The sequence below is a fragment of the Globicephala melas genome, chromosome 17 (genome assembly GCF_963455315.2).
Source record: "Globicephala melas chromosome 17, mGloMel1.2, whole genome shotgun sequence".
Lineage (NCBI taxonomy): Eukaryota > Metazoa > Chordata > Mammalia > Artiodactyla > Delphinidae > Globicephala > Globicephala melas.
Window position 1 is genome coordinate 26107320 of NC_083330.1, and position 22157 is coordinate 26129476.

The 22157-nt window shown below is 34.7% G+C and overlaps 1 pseudogene; it reads right to left on the reverse strand.

The window, feature by feature from the left end:
- Nucleotides 1-17158: 17158 nt before the first annotated feature.
- LOC115843349 (mesoderm-specific transcript homolog protein pseudogene) lies at nucleotides 17159-18291 on the reverse strand (annotated as a pseudogene).
- Nucleotides 18292-22157: the final 3866 nt, after the last annotated feature.

Here is a 22157-nt window from a genome sequence, read left to right on the forward strand (position 1 = left end):
CTGGAGAGTGTTTTATCATAAGCGGGAGTTGAATTTTGTCAAAAGTTTTTCTGCAACTATTGAGATGGTCATAAGGTTTTTACTCTTCAATTTGTTAATGTGGTGCATCAAATTGATTGATTTCCATGTATTGAAGAATCCTTGCATCCCTGGGATAAACCCTACTTCATCATGGTGTATGATCCTTTTAGTGTGTTGTTGGATTCTGTTTGCTAGTATTTTGTTGAGGACTTTTGCATCTATGTTCATCAGTGATATTGGTCTGTAATTTTCTTTTTTTTGTTATCTTTGGTTTTGGTATCAGGGTGATGGTGGCCTTGGAAGTGTTCCTTCCTCTGCAATTTTTTGAAACACTTTGAGAAGGATGGGTGTTAGCTCTTCTCTAAGTGTTAGATAGGATTGTCTGTGAAGCCATCTGGTCCTGGACTTTTGTTTGTTGGAAGATTTTTAATCACTGTTTCAATTTCATTACTTGTGATTGGTTTGTTTATATTTTCTATTTCTTCCTGGTTCAATCTTGGAAGGCTGTACTTTTCTAAGAATTTGTCCATTTCTTCCAAGTTGTCCATTCTATTGGCATATAGCTGCTTTTAGTAGTCTCTTGTGATCCTTTGTATTTCTATCGTGTCTGTTGTAATTTCTCCATTTTCATTTCTAATTTTATTGATTTGAATCCTCTCCCTTTTTTTCTGATGAGTCTGGCTAAAGGTTTATCAATTTTGTTTATCTCTCAAAGAACCAGATTTTAGCTTCATTGATTTTTGCTTTTGTTCTTTATGTTTCTATTTCATTCATTTCTGCTCAAACCCTGAATAACCAAAACAATCTTGAGAAAGAAAAATGGAGCTGGAGGAATCAGGCTCCCTGACTTCAGACTATACTACAAAGCTATAGTAACCAAGACAGTGTGGTACTGGCAGAAAAACAGAAATATAGATCAATGGAACAAAATAGAAAGCCCAGAGATAAACCCACACACCTATTGTCACCTAATCTATGACAAAGAAGGCAAGAATATACAATGGAGAAAAGACAACCTCTTCAATAAGTGGTGTGTGGAAGACTGGACAACCACATGTAAATGAATGTAATTAGAACACTCTCTAATGCCATACACAAAAATAAACTCCAAATGGATTAAAGACCCAAATGTAAGACAGGACACTATAAAACTCTTAGAGGAAAATATAGGAAGAACACATTTTGACATAAATCGCAGCAAGATATTTTTTGACCCACCTCTGAGAGTAATGAAAATAAAAACAAAAATAAACAAATGGGAGCTAATGAAACTTAAAAGCTTTTGTACTGCAAAGGAAACCATAAACAAGACAAAAAGACAGCCCTCAGAATGTGAGAAAATATTTGCAAAGGAAGCAACTGACAAGGGATTAATCTCCAAAATATACAAACAGCTCATGCAGCTCAATATCAAAAAAAAAAAAAAATCAAAAAATGGGTGAGGGCTTCCCTGGTGATGCAGTGGTTGAGAGTCCACCTGCCGACACAGGGGACGTGGGTTTGAGCTCCGGTCCGGGAAGATCCCACATGCTGCAGAGTGGCTGGCCCCGTGAGCCATGGCCACTGAGCCTGCGCATCTGGAGTCTGTGCTCCACAACGGGAGAGGCCACAACAGTGAGAGGCCCACGTACCACAAAAAGAAAAAGATGGGTGGAAGACCTAAATAGACATTTCTCCAATGAAGACATACAGAAGGTCAAGAGGCACATGAAAACATGCTTGACATCACTAATTATTAGAGAAATGCAAATCAAAACTACAATGAGTTGTCACCTCCCACCAGTCAGAATGGCCATTATCACAAAATCTACAAACAATAAATGCTAGAGAGAGAGTGAAGAAAAGGGAACCCTCTTGCACTGTCGGTGAGAATGTAAATTGATACAGCCACTATGGAAAACAGTATGGATGTTCCTTAAAAAACTACAAATAGAACTGCCATATGACCCAGCAATCCTACTACTAGGAATATGCCCTGAGAGAACCATAATTCAAAAAGAGACATGTACCACAATGTTCACTGCAGCACTATTTACAACAGCCAGGTCATGGAAACAACGTAAATGTCCATCAACAGATTAATGGATAAAGAAGATGTGGTACATTTACACAATGGAATATTACTCAGCCTTTAAAAGGAATGAAACTGAGTCTTTTATAGAGACATAGATAGACCTAGAAACTGTCATACAAAGTGAATTAAGTTAGAAAGAGAAAAACAAATATTGTATATTAACACATTTATGTGGAATCTAGAAAAATGGTACAGATGAACCTATTTGCAAGGCAGAAACAGAGACACTGATGTAGAGAACAAATGTATGGATACCATGGGGGGAAATGGTGGGTGGGATGAATTGGGAGATTGGGATTGACATATACACTACTGTGTATAAAATAGATAAGTAATATATTTATATAGCACATATTTGCTTTATAGCACAGGGAATTCTACTCAGTGCTCTGTGGTAACCTCAATGGGAAGGAAATCCATAAAAGAGGTTATATATTCATACATATAGCCATTTCACTTCACTGTATAGCAGAAACTAACACAACATGGTAAAGCAACAATACCTCAATAAAAACATTTTGAAAATAAATAAATAAATAAAGCAGTGTGTACATGTCAATCTCAAACTCCCAAACTTCAAACACTCCCAAGTTACCAAATTTTAAAAATGGTCAATCTACTCTCATTTCCTGTTCAGATGAGTATGGTCATATCAATATTCAGTAGAGATATTCCCAAACTCTGTCTTGTTTTTCCTTATTCCAGTCTCTCCCCACAATCATCTCTCAAAGAAAAATTATCACATAGAAAACTCTAAAATGTTATAATTTATCCTTTACAATCAAGTTAAGAAATATGGAATTTATCCTATAATAAAAAGAGTAAGAATCAATGGAGGCTTCTAAAAAAGGTAACACAGCAAATTGCTTATGGAAAGTGTCACCAGGGAAGTTTTCTCTCATGTGTAGTGAATGATTTTGACTTTCATTTTACATGTTATCATGCTTAAAATTATGTATAATGTGCACACATTACATATAAACAAACATGTAAATAAACAAAAATTATGTGAATACATTAATTTAATGTCTGCGTCCTTTACATCAAATTCACAAAACAAATAATTGATTGGTTAACAGTAACCAAAATGGATGATATCTCTGCATCTTAAGGGGACCATGAGTTATAAATACAAATAAGTAGTTCCTGTTTCATTAGAATCTGTAAAACAATGGGACCAAGCAGCCTCGTTTTAGGAACCTTGAACAGAGAGCCAGTGAACAAAGTGAGTTTTGTGTATCTAGGTCTCAGGAATGTCAAATGACAGAGGCAACCAGCAGATGTGGATGCTCAATGGTGTTAAGGAAAAATTAAAACAGAAAATATTGTTGCCATAGGGAGTTAGACTATTTTTTGTTTGTTTGTTTCTTTGTTTTGTTTAATTTTTAACAACATTATTGTAGTATAATTGTTTTACAATGTTGTGTTAGTTTCTGCTGTAAAACAAAGTGAATCAGCTATATGTATACTTATATCCCCATATCCCCTTACTCTTGTGTCTCCCTCCCACCCTCCCTATCCCACCCCTCTATGTGGTCACAAAGCCTCAAGTTCATCTCCCTGTGCTATGCAGCTGCTTCCCACTAGCTATCTGTTTTAAATTTGGTAGTGTATATATGTCCATGCTACTCTCTCACTTCGTCCCAGCTTACCCTTCCCCCTCCCCGTGTCCTCAAGTCCATTCTCTACATCTGCCTCTTTATTCCTGTCCTGCCCTTAGGTTCTTCAGAACCTTTTTTTTTTTTTTTAGATTTCATAAATATATGTTAGAATACAGTATTTGTTTTTCTCTTTCGGACTTACTTCCCTCTGTATGACAGACTCTAGGTCCACCCACCTCACTACAAACAACTCAATTTCATTTATTTTTATGGCTGAGTAATATTCCATTGTATATATGTGCCACATCTTCTTTATCTATTTCTCTGTCGATGGACATTTAGGTTTTTTCTATGTCCTGACTATTGTAAATAGTGCTGCAGTGAACATTGTGGTGCATGTCTCATTTTGAATTATGGTTTTCTCACGGTATATGTCCAGTAGTGGGATTTCTGGGTCATACGGTAGTTCTATTTTTCATTTTTTAAGGAACCCCCATACTGTTCTCCATAGTGGCTGTATCAATTTATATTCCTACCAAAAGTGCAAGAGGGTTCCCTTTTCACCACACCCTTTCCAGAATTTGTTGTTTTAAAATATAAGTTAAAATACACTCTGTGGACTCCTGGAAATATTTCAAGGATACATTGAAGAGGATACAAGTCCTCTGCTCATAGGCAGGATTAAGAGAGAATTTTGAAAATTACTATTATTGACCTAATTTTACTCACAGCTTGCTGAGGCCTGCTAAAACTGGATTGTTTATCTAATCTCACAATTTTTTTAAAAGGATAAGCATAGGAAAAAATGACTAAACATCAATTCAATTTGTCCCCCTCTAACTGTAACAATATTGACTCCTAATATCCTTCAGGAGAAAATATGAAATACTTATAGCACTTCCCAATATGCTCATCTCTGTTCTGTCTTTGATCACTTTATTTAAACATCTCATGGTATCACAGTCATCATAATCCTAACAAACAATATGTCATCATATTAATTTAAAAATGATAGTGACCATTTTATACAAATAAAAGACCACACTTTTTGCAACACCATGGCTCTTAACAAACTTGGATTTGAGAAATAACTGAATAACAGTATTGTACCATGATGCAGTAGAAAACAAACATGAGTTTTGAGATCAAAGGAACCTATTTTCAAATAATGACAGAAAAACTTGCTAAATCTGTAAATATATAAAAATTAGCCATCTGGAAAATGGTGATAATAATAGGAAATTTCTAAAGTGGTTGTAAAGGTGAATGTTGAGACACACACATATGCACATAGCATCTATCACTGTGTTGGCCACCCAGTAAATATTCAAAAACCTACTGTGCCTTATAGTCTTTCTTAACTTAAGCATTAGCCTCAAATGGATTCTTAAGGCTGCCCACCAAATGTGCAATATTTTCCTGGTACATTCCTACCCCAACTCTCCTTTCTCTTCAATCCACAACACCTCTCCCCCATCCTCAGAGCTCATGAGAAAAAAAAATTTAACAAGACATCTTCACACCTGTCTACAGCAGTACATACATACCCTATGTACTCTCTTGTTACTGTGGTTGAAGCGTTGAGGCAATTATTTTCCAAGAAAAGACAAAATTTTCTAATTGTATACCAGTACCTTATTGGCAATTCAAAAATATCCCTCCAGTAATTGTACTTTCTCCTCTACATGATAAATTGTCCTGTCCCTGGATTCATCTAAACAGCAAGCCAACATGAGAAATTTATGCCCATTACAAAGAAATACTCTTGACTCTACTTCTCTTTCCATTTTTGTCCTGTACATTTTCTTGCCTTTAAAACAACAGTACTGAAAATGTTCTCTACACTCATTTCCTCTCAACCATGTTATCTTGAGATCAATTAATGAGTTTTTTGCCATATTCTCTCTACTGAAACTGGTATTTTCTAGCCCATGCTGATCTTCCTTTGGTGAATCAAATAGTCAATTCTCATTTTACATCTTATGTGATTTATTGTCTTCATATGGCTTCCTATTCTGGGTGTGGGGGAATATTTGTTTTGGCTTTTGTTTTGTTTTGCTTTTTCCTGACCACAATGAGCTACTTCTTCTCAGTCTCCTTTGGTGGTTCTCAGTCTCAGATCCTAATACTGAAAAGACCTCATCTTTAAACATCTGATTCAGTCAACTTCAGAATCCTATACACAACTGCCTGATGACACTCCATTTGAATTTCCAAGTGTAACTCTTAACTCATCTTTGTCCAAAACAATATTCTGGTCTGACCCCAGCCCCTAATATCCTTCTTATGCAGTCTTTCCCATTTCTGTGGTGACAGCTCTATTTCTTCAACTGCCTAGTTCCAACATATTAGAGTCATCCTTGACTCCTTTCACACAATCATCCAATCTGAGAGCAAATTATGCTGCTTCTACATTCAAAATATAACCTTACAAACATTGAGGACATTATGTTAAGTGAAATAAGTTAGAGAAAGACAAATACTGTATAATCTCACCTATATGTGGAATCTAAAAAAAATAAAATCACAGAAATATAACAGATTAGTAGTTTCCAGGGCAGAATGTGGGTGAAATGGATGAAGGTTGTCAGAGTGTACAAAATTCCAGTTTAAGATAAATAAGTTCCAGGGATGTAATGTATGGCATGGTGATAGTTATTTTTCAATTAGGTAAAATTATTGTGTTGTAAGCCTTAAACTTACACAATGATAGATATCATTTATGCCTCAATAAATCTGGAAAAAAATAAAATAAAAATAAATAAACAAAATAAAATAAAACCTTAACTTTTTACCCCACCTACCATGATTTGTCACCATCCTCTCTCACAGTGGATTAATCTTGTAACTTCCTAATTAGTCCCTATGGTTCCAGTCTTTCTTAAAGTATATTTCCAAGACAGAAGTTACCTTGATCTTGTTAAAATGAGAGGGAGAGTGTATTATTATTCTAATCAAATTCTTCTAAGAGCTTCTCATCTCACTGTAAGTCAAAATCAAAATCACACAATGGCCTACAAAACACTTCAGAAAGTGCCTCCAATGTACATCTCTATTCTTCCACTATTTACTTAAATAAATATCTTATTTCCTCTCCACTTTGTACTTGCTATTTTCTCAGCCTGGAATTTCTTTATTCCAGTTGATCCACCAAACCCACTCCCTCACTTCTTTCTGGTCTTCACTTAAATGTCAATCACCCAGTGAGGCTTTCCCAGACTACTATATTAAAATTACATCTCACCTAACTAACAACATCCATTACCCCATTTTCATTTATGTTTCTCTAAGGCAATTATCATTATCTAACCTGCTCTATATTTCACTTACTCATTTGATTAGCTATAAACTCCTAATAGAATTTAAACTGTACGAGGGTAGTGATTTGTGACTTTTAAGTTCACTGATGTCACCCATATCCTACAACGTGCCCTAGCTTGTAGGGGATCTGCTGTAGATATTCATGGGATGTATTATTTAAATATAGAATTTCAGTCTTTCATAAAGTTTATTAAGAAAATCACTAATCACTGTGCAAATATACTTTAAAAATTCATGGTGTTAGAAGGGTTTATATACTCTCTATTTCAGAAGTGACATCAGATATTCTGTCCAAGACCACAGGACAAGTTAGTAGCTGAGACAAAAATCTGAACTCATGTTTATGAATTCCTATTTAGGGATCCCTTCAATGCTAGGAATTTTTCTATTGAGAGTGAAAACCTTTCACAAGTTCAGAAAGCATTGATAGGACTTAGAAATCTTAAATTATTAATATGGAGGTATTTCTGTTTCAATTTGGAACATAAATTGGAGTTACCTTTAGAGTATTAAAGTGAAGATAATCATTAGGAAATATGGCTCTGGAACTAAGGATGATGATAAAGACTGAGTGTCAGGTGGATGGTTTAGATTTATAAATTATCCTTGCACAGATTTGATTAAAGAAATAGAAGCAAAGTAGATCACAGGAGACAGCATCAAATGAGAAAAGAGTAAAGTCTTGGATGAAATTCTCAGCTACATTACAATTTTAGAGATAGTTAAAATATTTATTAATCAGAGAAATAGTTAAAAATTATTTAGTTACAGGATATCTAAATGTGGAGAATTTCAGGAGGAATTGGCTATGAGAAATGCTAAATGCTACAGAGAGGGAAATAAGATGATGTGGGCAATAGTAGTCCAGTGGAATGGTCGTGAGAAAACTTGAGTTGGTTAATTTGACAAGGAAGATGAGAGAATGGATTCTACATATATATCCAAGACTTTCAAGTTATTGCCTGTGTTTTTTATCATTTTATTTTGTAAATACCCTTTAAAACTTATGGTGTGTTATGGATTGAATGTTTGTGTCACCCTAAAATTCATATGCTGAAATCCTAACCCTCAATGTGATGGTATTGAGAAGTGGGAGATTTGGGAGGTAATTATGTCATGAGGATGGGACCTTCATGAATAGAATGAATGCCCTTATAAAAGAGACCTTAGAGGATTACTGCCCATATGAAAGAGACCCTAGAGGGCTTTCTTGCCCTTTCCACTACGTGAGGACATGACAAGAAGTCTGCAACTCAGAAGAGGGCTCTCACCCTGATCTCAGAGGTCCCACCTTGAGAGTTGTGAGAAATAAATTTCTGTTGTTTATAAACCACCCAGTCTATGGTGCTTTGTTATAGCAGTCTGAACTGATTAAGAATATAACTACCTAACTCCCAAGTCAAAATTTGGAGTTACCAGATTCTTAAAATTGCAAGAAAATTAGTATGTAAACCTATATTATAAAAATAAAACTGTAGAAGGCATCAATCATTTAAAAAGAATAGACACAAATAAAAATATAACCATATTATTATTTATTTAATATAATCATAAAAACTCAGTAAAACTGTATGGGAGATTTTGTGCCATTAATTATTACTACACCTATTTGCTATGATAACACTTTGAGAGAATCGACCATTCATGATAGTATATCTACTTAGGACAAGAATTCATAGAACCAGATCTAATGCCTCAGCTGCTTTAAAATTATCCCAAGAAGTGTCACAATAAATAATTATTTTACATTTTAATTGTTAGACAAGTTATACTGGAACAATTTGTTTCATTAATAGAAAGGACTTGATGTTCTTCCCTTCTGGGATATGGAGAGCTCATCCAACAAGGTTATTAGGATTTAAAAATTCATTGTTAAATTTGGGAACAACCTAAAAATGATTCCAGATTCACATTCTATCTATTTTGGGGAGAATAATATAACTTTGCAATTGAATTTTAAATTCTATTGCCATAGACACTTTCGCTCTGCCTCACACCCTCATGCATCATTAAAATGATATAATTTTGCATGTGAAAAAATGAATTCTTATAAAATTACATAACACCATAATTTTGGGGTCAAAGTTTAATATATTAACAATTAATTTTTAGTACAATTACTATAGGATATTTAAGTTTTGTATAAATGTCAAAGAGCTAAAATCTATCATTTTCTTCCCTAGTATTAAATAGTGATTAAAAGCGACTAAAAAGGCAGCCATTATTTTCATTATAAATAGCATAGATACATTTTCAAATCAACATTTTCAAATCATTCCAATATAATATTCTTTTAGTTTGCTAGAAATCCAAGGTAATAATAGAATGTGGTAAAATATTTCTATTAGTAGAATCTGACTAAAGTATAAGTGAAAACAATAATAAAGCAAGCAGAAATTTGATTGGCAGTTATCTGCCTTTGAACCTGAAAAAATTATAATGCTAGCAATTTTTGCTTATTTGAACTACTTACTTATGTCATTAAAAATAATTTCAAAATCTATTGAAGGGCTTCCCTGGTGGTGCAGTGGCTGAGAGTCTGCCTGCCAATGCAGGGGACACGGGTTCGTGCCCCGGTCTGGGAAGATTCCACATGCCGCAGAGCGGCTAGGCCCGTGAGCTATGGCCGCTGAGCCTGCACGTCCGGAGCCTGTGCTCCGTAACGGGAGAGGCCACAACAGTGAGAGGCCCACGTACTGCAAAAAAAAAAAAAAAAAATTCTATTGAAATATATAATTTACTTCCTTTTTTATCAACTGTCATAAACACCAAATTCCTCTGTGTTTTTTAATGGTAATATATTGAATATAATTGAAATATAGTTGGTTGGAAAATTAGACATTTATACTCATCGAATTTAATAATATGTTTTTCACACGAAGATCACACTTATACCATCTTAACAGTTTATTGATTTGCTCATGTAGTTGGTTTACAATATGTATGTGTATGTGTGTTCCAATGTTTTAAAAAGGAGATATAAAATTATACAGATGTGGTGAGGAAAAGGTTAACTATATTTCTTGTTACCTTCTGGAACAAAGAGAAATGAAGCAGGTGATGTCTGCCAGTTTGGTTGAAGCTATATTTTATAAACTGGAATGGTCACACTTTAATTAATGGCTATGCCCTGCATTTAGTAGAAAGACTAGGAATTTATATATAATGCATTCATCATGCTTTCACAGAAAATGAAAACCACAAGATAGTATAGAGAACACAATATATTATGAAAAGCCAGGTAATTTTTCTACAAGGGGTGAAGAGTAGGTTGTATACCCAGAGCTCAAACTTTTGCAACAGTCCATACATGCAGCAAATGACACTGTTTCAGTTACTATGAACAGCTCCTTAGTGCAATTCATCTTTATGTCATTTAGTTGTCTTAAGTATAAACCGTAGGCTTTTAACTAAAACAATTACATAAGTGTACCAGGGAAAGAACAAGCTGATTGCATGATCTGGGGGGTGGGACCAAACATTAAAAACTAGTTCATTGACATTTTCAAGTAATTATAGGAACTATTGGAGAAATTTGTTTAAATGATTTCATGAATAAGATTTGAAACACTAAACAACCAATTTAAAACTTTTTTATGTTACTGAATTTTAAAGCATATTTTATAAATGTCTCTTGAAGATATAGTTTATCTTATAAATAGACCACCTCATTTTAAAGTCAAACTCCTCATTAATCAATTTTAGCCCTAATACTCTTATTAGATAATAAGAGGCATGTTCAGGGTATGGGGAAAGGAGAGAATGTTAACCAAAATTCAGTTAAAAGCATTTTCTTGTTAATCAGTGAGCACAAAAAATTCAGCAAATCATTTATGAATCAAAGAATGGGAATTTAGAAGGTCTATATCTGGACTTCTCACAAATAAAGGAATCAAGATTGTATCACTAGTGTTTTTACCATGAGCAATTAGAAAAATGGAATTGTCATCTATTTTGATCGGGAATATCAGGACTGTTTCTGTATGGAATATCAGGAGGTGAACTTGAAGTAAGTCAAGGATATTAAGTTTGAGATTCCACTTAGTCAAGTGGACATATCTAATAGATAATTATACATGAAATTTATGATTAAAGTGAGAATACAAAATCACTGATATATATATTTAGGAGTTGTCATCATGCAGATGGTATTCAGAGCCATGAATTGCATAAGATCACCAAGAGACTAGTGTAGAAAGACAAAAAAGAAGATTCCCAAGTTCTTTTTGTACTAAGAATTCTTAAACATGACAATCTACTAATAAAGGAAAATGAGAAGAAATGGCCAGTGAATTAGTAGGGAAAAAAGAAAGAAAGAAAGAAACACAAATTATGGTGTCCTGGAAGCCAGCTAATTAAAACAGTTCATGAAAGAAGAGTTCAACCAGATCAAGCAGGTTGTGGAACACAGAGTGACCGTTGGATTTTGAAATGTACAGGTAGTTTTTAACCTTAATAAGCCTGGTGGCAAAAGTTTTATTGAAGTGGGTTTGGGGAACTATGGAAGAAGATAAACTAGAATTGTATATGTGGATAATTTTTTGTGGAGTTTTGCTATCAATCAAGTAAAAGAAATAAGCTAATTGTTACAAGGGAAAATAAAGTCAAGAGAGGGTTTTTGCTGTTGTTTTCTTTTGTTACCTAGTTAGTTTTAAATATGGAATAAATAGCAGCAATTTTGTATGAAGATGGGAAAGACTCAATCAGTAAAGGAAAATGAATTGATAATATAAATAACTCGATGCAGTGTAGCTGCATTAGTGCAGCTTCATCTGATGAATTCTTCTAACCATATAAGTGAAAATAAGTGACTTTTGAAAGGTGAATTAGGTTAATATTTTCTTTTAACTGATAGTTTATATTGTTCACTGTAGTTATCTTTACACATCTAAACTACGATTTCCCCATGTGACAGTTACATTGTTTGGGTGATAAATCAGTGAGTAAATCCTCATTCCTCTTACCGTAGTGACTGTACCAGGTAAACCAAGCCTAAAATAATTGGTGCATGGTATACACGTGCCTAAAGGGATTAAGTCCAATCATTGTTCATTCAGTGCAAAGCTTGTTCTGCATAAATTGGAGACCTGTAATTGCTGAAGCCATTTGCTAAAGTGGGAGAAGCCAATCCGAAGAAGAAGTTGATACAGGGGAATCACAAGCTTAGAGAATTTTAAACAAAATATGCCAGAGCATTGAACAAACTGTGTCTAGGAATTTTAATTATATGAGTCAAAACATTCTCTCAATTGTTTAAATAAGTTTGAATTGAGTTTTCTTTTACTTGGAATTAAAATTATCTTAAATCAGTGATGGGCAGAAAAGCAAACCCAAATTTACATAGTGGGCACTTGCTAATTATGCAGTGATGGTGATCCAAGTAAATTGCTCTCTGAGAACAAAGAACATTGTGAACTGCTAATTATGCCTGAAATAACAAAATTTATGACAATTTCCTACAGTCATATTTTTTTCCCTACAGTGGCTAAAGGGACAGAGAAAAAGAAAGCTGTTTCTTGGCTGAGGATAAAAACACATGAACAAAAAATAGAAGAGTTTTATCTAGTAAAGAAAGCATTGATTGCCCTGGAAGACAAGAGATACAGGTCATAAACCTTACTTTTCCATTCTGTTTTAAAAGTCTTTTTTCAGTAGATCTTTTAAGTGAAAACTTTAACTAGATGACTTTTCATTCCATTTAAATTTAAATAGGCTTTGACACTGAGTAGGGTGTTGTTACTTATTGCTATTGATTTTCATTAATAAGGCACTGCTTTTAGCAAATTCTAATGTTAGCATAGTTCGACAACAATTGCAGGATCTAAGAAATAAGGAACATAGCTTGTAGATGTACATATAGCTTTCAGAGGATTGACGCTCAAACACTTAATTCACTAGATGTTATTAACCACATATACGTGCTCAAAACTATATAGTACATGGAATTGAAAACCGAAAGAACAAAAATTCCTCACTGAAAGAAGTTTACAGCCTAATAAAATATCAAACATACAAGCTTTAAAAATATTCCAAATGCTTTGTGTACTAGATGCATTTAAAAGAAGCATGCTGGTCATAATTGAAAGAACACTTAACTTCTGCCTGATAAGGTCAGGTTAACCTACAAAGAGATGGACACATTTAAAATGAGACAAAATATAAGTAAAAATTCATTAGGGAAAAAATCAGGAGGAAAATTTTATTTGTTGTCATTAAACTGTACTCTCCTCCAAAGCATGATAATGACAGTCATAATTTTATCTCTGAGGTCTAGCATTGCAATGGTCACAGAGTAGATGCCTCATAATTGTTGCTTGAAGAATACATGGATTGCATGGAGGGTAATTTAAAATGCTAGAAAGAGAGGGGGGAAACACAGAAAATGCATAAGAAACTTAGAAACTATTGTGAAAGAACTATGGCTATTGTGTGGTGCTGCAGATAAATAGAAAGTTGATTGTACTAAAACAGAATATTTTTGTATTAATGAAAATTTATGACAATGCATAATTATGACCTGTCAGAACATGAAGCTCATGCCATGGAGAGTCTTACAGAGTAGGTTAATTAATGTTGATTTTATCGTTTAAATAATGAGTAGCCATTGGAGAATTTTGAGAAAAGATGACATGATCAAAAATGCTTATTACAATGACTACATGCACAGTATTCTGGAGTGCATTAGAATGGTAGAAAGGTTAAAGGAGGGAAGAACATTTAGGAAACTGTTGCCAGAAAAGGTATCACTGCCTAAGCTACAGCAGTGGCAGTGAATCTATGCAGAAGGGAAGAAAGCCTGAAGTATATGCCAATTTAATAGATAGTAAAACAGTTGGAGCATGTTGATTTATTGCTACAGTGGACAAAAGAGATGGAAGCTTTAAGATGACTTCCAGATTTTCAACTCGTACAATTGAGTCGATAGTATATTCTTTACCACTGTAAGTACACGAAGAGATGCACATGTGTGAGAACTGGAATTCTATTTGGAGTTTAGGACATAAATCAATAATGTATCTAAAATATTTCAGAGGTAGATTTTACAAAGTAGAGACGCTTTCATAAATCCTGAAATTATTTCAACAGTGAAATCTTTTTGACATGATAAGAAAGAAAATCATCATTTTTGGCTATTTGTGCCCCTGGAGTGCTACAAGGCAAAGTTTGCAGAACAGTTTTAATTTTGCTAATTTTCAACTGCTTTTAGTATATATTCATTCATTAAAAAATATCCTGCCTGAGAAAAGGCTCATCATCAGATAACATACAGGAGTTTTCTTTTTATGCTCCATCTTCTTCAGTTTAAAAAAAAAAAGCTTATAACTTAGTGACTAAACTGATAATTTCAAATATCAATGTTGGGGTTGAGGAAGTGAGCGATAATCACTGAATAACAAATTGTTGTGAAATACATGTGGTTTCCAATTATTTACATTAAAAAGAATTCAAGGAATATATATTAGAGTTTCAGCATATAGCACAGAAAGAGATAAATAATTGAGTGATATTGTCATAAAAAACTTTTAAATTTTTTTCTACTTATTATTTTCAACCAGACTTGTTAGCAATTACACTATTTAAATCAAAACAGCTGATGATGCTGTATTCTGTCTTATTCTTGCAGGAGGCAATAACATTTAATATGTAAAATAATTTGGAAAAGAGACCTGCTCATCACAATAATATGCAGTTTCATAATTTTATATTTATATTCAATAATTATTTATCAAAAATGTAATATGTCTGATGTATACTAATTCTAATGATGCCTAATTCCAGAAGATGCATTTAAAATTCTTAGACACACACACACACACAAAAAAATTCTTAAACACATCTGGTCAAAGGACATTAAAAAATATTTTCAATTTAAATTTATATCTATACTTAGAGGATATAGTTGTAGGGATAGCAGTAAGGATAAGTAATAAACAGATATTGTTGAAGATGATAATAAAATAATCCAAAAAACTTTAAGGTATAAAAGCATATTATATTAGGATACACTTATTTGTAGAAAGTGTAATAAAATTAAAAATTTATGATAAAAAGAAAATGGTGTAAAATACTCAATTTTAAAAGAATCTTATTAAGTAATAGGAGTATTATCAATCTGGCATTTAGAATTGAGCTTGTTCTTTCTAAAACAACAAATTACTGTGAATTACCATCTCCAAAAGTCTATAAGCAGTGTTCCTATTCCACTTATTTTTATCCCATATCACAATTCTTACTAAGTGTCTTAGTTATGTATTATTACATAACAAATTATTCAATTACCTAGTATCTTAAATTAACAACAATTATTATTTCACAGGTACTGTGGGTCAGGAATCTAAGTACATCTTAGCCAAGTCTTTTGAGTGTGGGTCTTACTGATGGAAATCAACTCAGAACTTGACTGGAAAGGATCCACTTCCTAGTTGACTCTTCTATTTGTTGGATAGATTTAGTTTCTTGTGGGTTATTGGACTGAGGGCTCTGAGGCTCACAAGCTGTTGACTGTCCCTCTGTTCCTAGTCATGTGGGGCTTTCAAAGATCATCTCACAGCATGGCATCTTGCTTCATCTGATCAGGCAAACAAGAATGCAAAAGACAGTAACAGCAAGAGAGAGAGAGAGAGAGAGAAAGAGAGAGAGAGACAGAAAGTCACCTACTTTTGTAGCTTAATCATAAAAGTGATATCTCATCTTTTTTATTGTACCCCATTGGTTAGAAGCAAGTCATTAGGTCTAGCCCACACTTAAGGGATGAGCACAAAGGCAGGAATACTGGGAGGGAGGGGTCATTGGGAGCCATGACTAAAGCTGCTTAACACACTATGTCTTCAACTGATAGATGTTTAAATGAAGTTAACTCAATAAACATTGATTGGGCATCTGCCATGCACCAGGATGGAAAGAAACAGAAATTAACATAACTTTATTCTGAACCAAATGCAATCTTTACATTTATTTAGTGTAAAAAATGTTACGGTGAATCATTTTGGCCCTAGACATATAAATATTAAACAGGAAAGCTAGACAATACAATTGGTTTAGAGATTTCATATTATCATATCAAATTACCTTTGCCAAAGAGGTGGGAGAATGTTCATGGTGCCAGTTCTATATTTTTTTTTGTCAAAATTCATTTTTATTAATAGAAAATAAACACTTATTCCAGTTGTTATACTTGAAGTTGCTAATAAAAAAATAAAAAAGAATTTAAAATCACCACTCAATAATCCTGTTTTAACTAAGACAATGAAACTGTGGCTTAAAAAAAAAAAAGTATTCAGCACCATTTACTCATAGAACTTTCAGACTTTGTTCTTAAAGTTTCTGGAACTTTCCCATCTGTAAAGTACAGGAATTGCTGAGCTACATGAGGAACCCTCTCTGGGACAACCAACGAAAAGTTAAGCAATCAGTATATATTCAGCCTGGTAACTTGGACTATACAACGATCCCCTCCTCTCCACTCTGGCTCAGGAGGGACATGCTTCTAAGCACTGAGGTATGACGAGTCCGACTGTTATTAGCTGGAAAGACCAGTTCTAACAGCAAATAACAGTAAATCTCTGGCACAGAGACTACTGTCCTTAATGTTCTGTGATTTTAGGAAATTCTGTAAATGGCTTGGCTTTACCTCAGTTTACTCAGAAATGAAACATGTTTAATAAGGTTAAAATACTCTGCTAGAGTAAGTGTCTGCTGGTTTAGTGTCCTTATAAAATACATACATAATACGTGTAGGTAAATCATAGTCTTAAAGTATAATTAGAATATTGCATTATTGAAATGAAAGTCTAACAAAATGACTACAGTTAGAAGCAGCTAATCAAACTAAATCCAAAGTTATGACAAGGGAGACTCATTCTCATTTGAAGCTGTGTCACTTAGAGAATTAAAGCCATTCAAGGCGAGGTGAAGGTGGCACCTTTAGATAATTCCAACCAGGGCCAGAAATTAGCATTTCTAAATATTTCAGAAAAGTCCATAGAAGTGTTTCAAAGACTTTTATGCAAAAGAATGTCTGTCTGTCTTTCTGCATCAGTAAGTAGTAGTGCCCATCAGAATTCCCTATTAACACAAAGACAAAGGCAAGTCCATACACTTGATCAGATGTCAAAGGAATGGGAGGTGGACTATTAGGTCACCCTTAGAGCTTCTGCTGGCTTTTTACTATATGCTGTTCATCAGTGTGAGTCAGGTGGACTTTTGTGAAAGAATAGTGTTTGGTGGCCAGGACCTCTTTTGGGCATTTCTTGCTAAGTGGAATACACAACAGATAAGGGAATAGGGGAAATAATACAGGAAAGCTACTCTTTCCAGCTCAGAAGGAGTTGATGAAGCCCATATATGCATTCAAGAAGCCCATGGGATCCTCTAGCTGTGGACCGCGGCAGCGTTTTCCTGTACAGCTCCAAAAACTCTGGATAGGGATTCACTGGATCCAGTGGCCCATAGATAAAATGAATGGGAATAGATACAGAGGCAAGAGCTCCCACCCAGCGTCTTCTAAACTTTTTCCTTTGATTGATGTACTGCAAGAGACTGTCAATAACCAAGTTCCTGTCATTGTTGCGTATCCCTGCCCACATGTCCCACAGTTCAGTCTCAGAGGGTCGGGGGTATGGCCCAAAGACCGGGGTGAGACCTTGAGAGAATACGAAGAAGTTCATCAGTCGCGTGAGGATGGGTGACAGCATGTCTCCATCTTTGAGAAGCTTTTGGAGAAGGAGAGGATGGTGAGTCTCAGGAAATATACCTCCATTCGACAGACAGAGACTCTTGATGGTAAGCTGACCAGATCGATTCTGCTTGAACCTATAGAGCAGCTCCTGAGCAACAATATCCCCATAGTCATGAGACAACAGTTTGATCCTATGGTTCTGGAGGCCCAGATGCCGCAAAAGAGCTTCCACGATGCTGGCCTGCTCGAATATGGAATAGTGATGTGGTCTCGGTTTGTCACTGAAGCCAAAGCCTAGGAAATCAAGGGCAATCACTCGATGAAACCTGAGGGTCAGACCTTCGCAAATCTTGTACCAGTCATAGCTGGACGTTGGAAAGCCGTGTAAAAGCACAACTATCTCTGGACTTCCAACCACACCCACAGAGTCTTGGTAGAAGATACGCAGTCCCTTGTAGGTAAAAATAAATTTTCCTGATGACTTCCATGAGTGAAGAGCAGAAGAAAGCTGGGGGGGGGGGGGGCGGGGGGATGTGCAGATAGGCTGCAAGCAGGGGCACAGCCAACAGCCCCACCTGGACCCACCACTCCTTCATCCTGATTCAGGTAAGGCCTGGGCTACAAGACTCCATGTTTGGGGACCCTGTTGCACATGCGCTTCCTGCGGCCAGAGCTTCTCCGCCTCTACGGCCATACCACCCTGAATGCACCTGAGCTCGTCTGATCTCGGAAGATAAGCAGGGTCGGGCCTGGTTAGTACTTGGATGGGAATTTTTTTTTTATTTTTTATGATGAATAATTAATAGATATGATTATTTTAATAATGTTATAATAATGAGTATAATAGCTAATGTGTACTAATATAATTAATATAATAGTTAATATTTGTTAATATAATACATACAATAGCTAATATTTATTGAGTACTGACTTTGTGCTAGGTACCATGTTAAGTACATATATATATATATATTTTAACATCTTTATTGGAGTATAATTGCTTTACAAAGGTGTGTTAGTTTGTTTTATAACAAACTGAATCAACTTTTGGGGAAATTTTAAATCCACAAGAGACAGCCAGAGAGGTATCAAACAGTTAAGGTTTTTCTTTTTTTGGGGGGGTGCCTTGTTGCGCCATGCGGGATCTTAGTCCCCCACCAGGAATTGAACCCGCGTCCCCTGCAGTGGAAGGACAGAATCTTAACCACTGGACTTCCAGGGAAGTCCCTTGAAGAGTTAAGTTTTAATGGAAGAATTATCCACAAACTATTAGGTACTTCAGCAATTATATTTCAGTGTCTTACTTAATGGTTCAGTGGTTCTAAAAGTGTGGTCCAGGTACTCTGAAAATTTTTTCATAGCTTCTGCCTGTCTAAAATTATTTCCATAATAATATGAAGATATAATTTGCCTTTTTACTCTCATTCTTTAAAGAATATATAATAGAGTTTTCCTGTGATCCAGTTGACATGTATTGTCAAACATTAAAGATAATAGGCTAAATATTTTGAAAGATAGTTATCTTTCACAAAAATATTTATGTTAACATTTAATATGCTTGTTATTTTAAAATGAAAAAATAAATATGTTACTTAAATTTCTGTTTTAATTTTTAATATGGTAACTATTGATAAATGTAATTGACATAAACTAAAGCTCTTTGGGTTTGTTAATAATTGTTAAGAGTATAAAGGATTCTAAGACCAAAGTTTGAGAATAAATAAATTAGACAATTCTTAAAGCACCAGTGGGTTTCTAAACAACTTAGATGAAAAACACTGTTTTGAGAAAAATAAACTTATATTATTAGATTTATTTTCTCATAATGCAATGTGCTTTAGTTAAGTTTAAAATTCAGTTGTTTCACTTCAATAAGCAAAGGTATTCTTGGAAAGTGGCAATCATTTTTTAAATAAGAAAATCATTTTGAGTGTGAATATAATATCAGTGTCCCTCATTAATCACAGCAAGAATATTTACTACATTAATGTAACTGGAAATATTTAAAAAATATTTCCCTATCTGAGTAAGATTATAAAAACAAGATCATAATTATATAAGAAAAAACAGTATGAGGGCAAAGTATAATGACTTCTAATGAATTTTAGGTGTACATTTTTAATAAGGCTTGCACTTCATCTTTTAAAAAACTGTAAGGACTGTAAATGGAATGGGGGCAGAATTATACTAGTCTACTCTTCTGAATATACACTACTTCTTCACCATATTTAAAAAAAAATACCCTCCAGTATCTCTCATAATATATATTTGGAGGATTCTTTTCTTTAATAATAAGTTTTAATGATATGCTATGGTAGAACATTATCATCAATTGGTATTTTAAAAATAGGAGCAGAGAAAGTCATTATACTTAGAACGGTAGTGTTTCATTGATGTAATATAACAGAAAAGCCCCAATGACAGATAAAAAGTCCAAGTTCTATTTCACTTTATTAAGAGCCACTGAATTTAAAATGGGAACAGGACCAGCAACAGATAACAAATTACAGCTCAAATAAATTAAAATGTTAATTTTATATTTCTCTAATCACAATTCCATTCAAGATCATTCTCATTTGCCTCATTCCAGGATCAGCATATATAATTTCATTATGCATCATAAATGTGAGAATAGTTTTTTTGTGAAAAATCCAGTTTAATAGTAGATGAACCTATAAAATAATACTTGCCTCCCTCAAGCACCTAGTCCATAAAGCAAAAATTGCAGTAGGTAAAACATGCCATTTGGCTTTCCATTCTGATTAGAATATAGAAATTTACAAGAGACCATCATTGCCACATGAACAAATAAGAAAAACTATCTAATTAAAAAAAAAATAATAACAACAACAGTGAGCTAAATATGCAAAGAAACTTAAATTGCAGAAGAGAAGTCCATGATTGCTGACTATTGTAAACAAGGCACAAAGAGGAACCAACACTATACAGATTAGGGTAAAGAGTTACCAGCCTTAACTTTTAACAGATATTTAATGGCCATGTTAAGAGAGGCCTGACAGGTTAGAAATTTAAAGAGCCCCAAATACAGTAATTCACTAACCAGTTCTTTCCTAGGGGGTCTTTACCAAATGAAGAGCAGGAGCCTATCAAAAGTAGAGGCAAGAAAGTAGGACTAAGAAAGAACCCCCAGGAACAGGGGTCTTTGCAAAACTGAAGGTCAGCAGATGGCCAAAGACTTGGAGTAGAGTAGGAAATCTGAGAAAAATAACCAGAGGAATATCTAGTTGTACCTTGCAAGTGCAAGGCAGTGACCTATTTGTAACTGTAGGCAGGTCAGAAGAGCTAATGGAAACTCACCAAGGTACATGGGGGTCTTTTCTGAATGCACAACAATGGCTCACCCAAGGCTGGGCGTAGTATGGGAAAATTGAAATAAACTACCCAAAATGCAGCGGTCCTTTCTAAGTACATGGCAGCAGTCTGAGAGTGACCAGGGGTAGAAAAAGGCAACTGGGAGAGATTCCCTTAAGAGGAACACAGGGTCTTTGGTGAGTTCACAGCAGGGGCCAAAGAAGGTAATGTAAAGACCAAGATAACAAAGAGAAATCCCCCTGAGCACAGGAAATCTTCAGTACCTTAAAGCAGCACCCAATAAAGGCTGTGGAAAGGCAATGAGACAAAGAGAGAATTCGTAAAAGTACCTGAGCAACTACAAAAGGGAAGAAGAGAGAGATCACTGAAGAATCACCAGTACTCAGATTCCAATCTTTGCCTAAAAGAAAATTTTGATTCCATCTCAAAATATTCGAAGCCAGTTATTAACTAAACCAAAATAAATACAAAAGTAAAAAATACAGAACTAACTTAATTATAAGTTAAATTGATTTATTCTTTGACCCAGACAGCCTGACTCTCTTTCTGTGTTGTAATATTATTCAAATCTAATTCTGTTTTCCAAGGCATTTAAAATTTACATGAAGCTTAAAGAATGTCTCTTCAGGGCTTCCCTGGTGGCGCAGTGGTTGAGAGTCCGCCTACCGATGCAGGGGACACGGGTTCGTGCCCCGGTCCGGGAAGATCCCACATGCCGCAGAGTGGCTGGGCCCGTGAGCCATGGCTGCTGAACCTGCGCCCCCGGAGCCTGTGCTCCTCAACGGGAGAGGCCATAACAGTGAGAGGCCCGCGTACCGGAAAAAAAAAAAAAGTTTCTTCAAAAATTACTTAATTAATTGACTTTAACATTGCATTTGAAAAAAATCTAATAGGGAAAACCTAAGCAAATAATGGAAAATCTGAGTGAAAAAATATCACAAGCAGGCAGTTAAGAAAATTCATTATGTCCTAGACCAATTCACATAATCAATACATTAATGCTAATTAATAGTATTAATAAAGTATAAATCTTTGAAAAGCTAATAATTATTATTTTTATTAAAGTGTACTAAGCTGGGCTTCCCTGGTGACGCAGTGGTTGGGAGTCCGCCTGCCGATGCAGGGGACA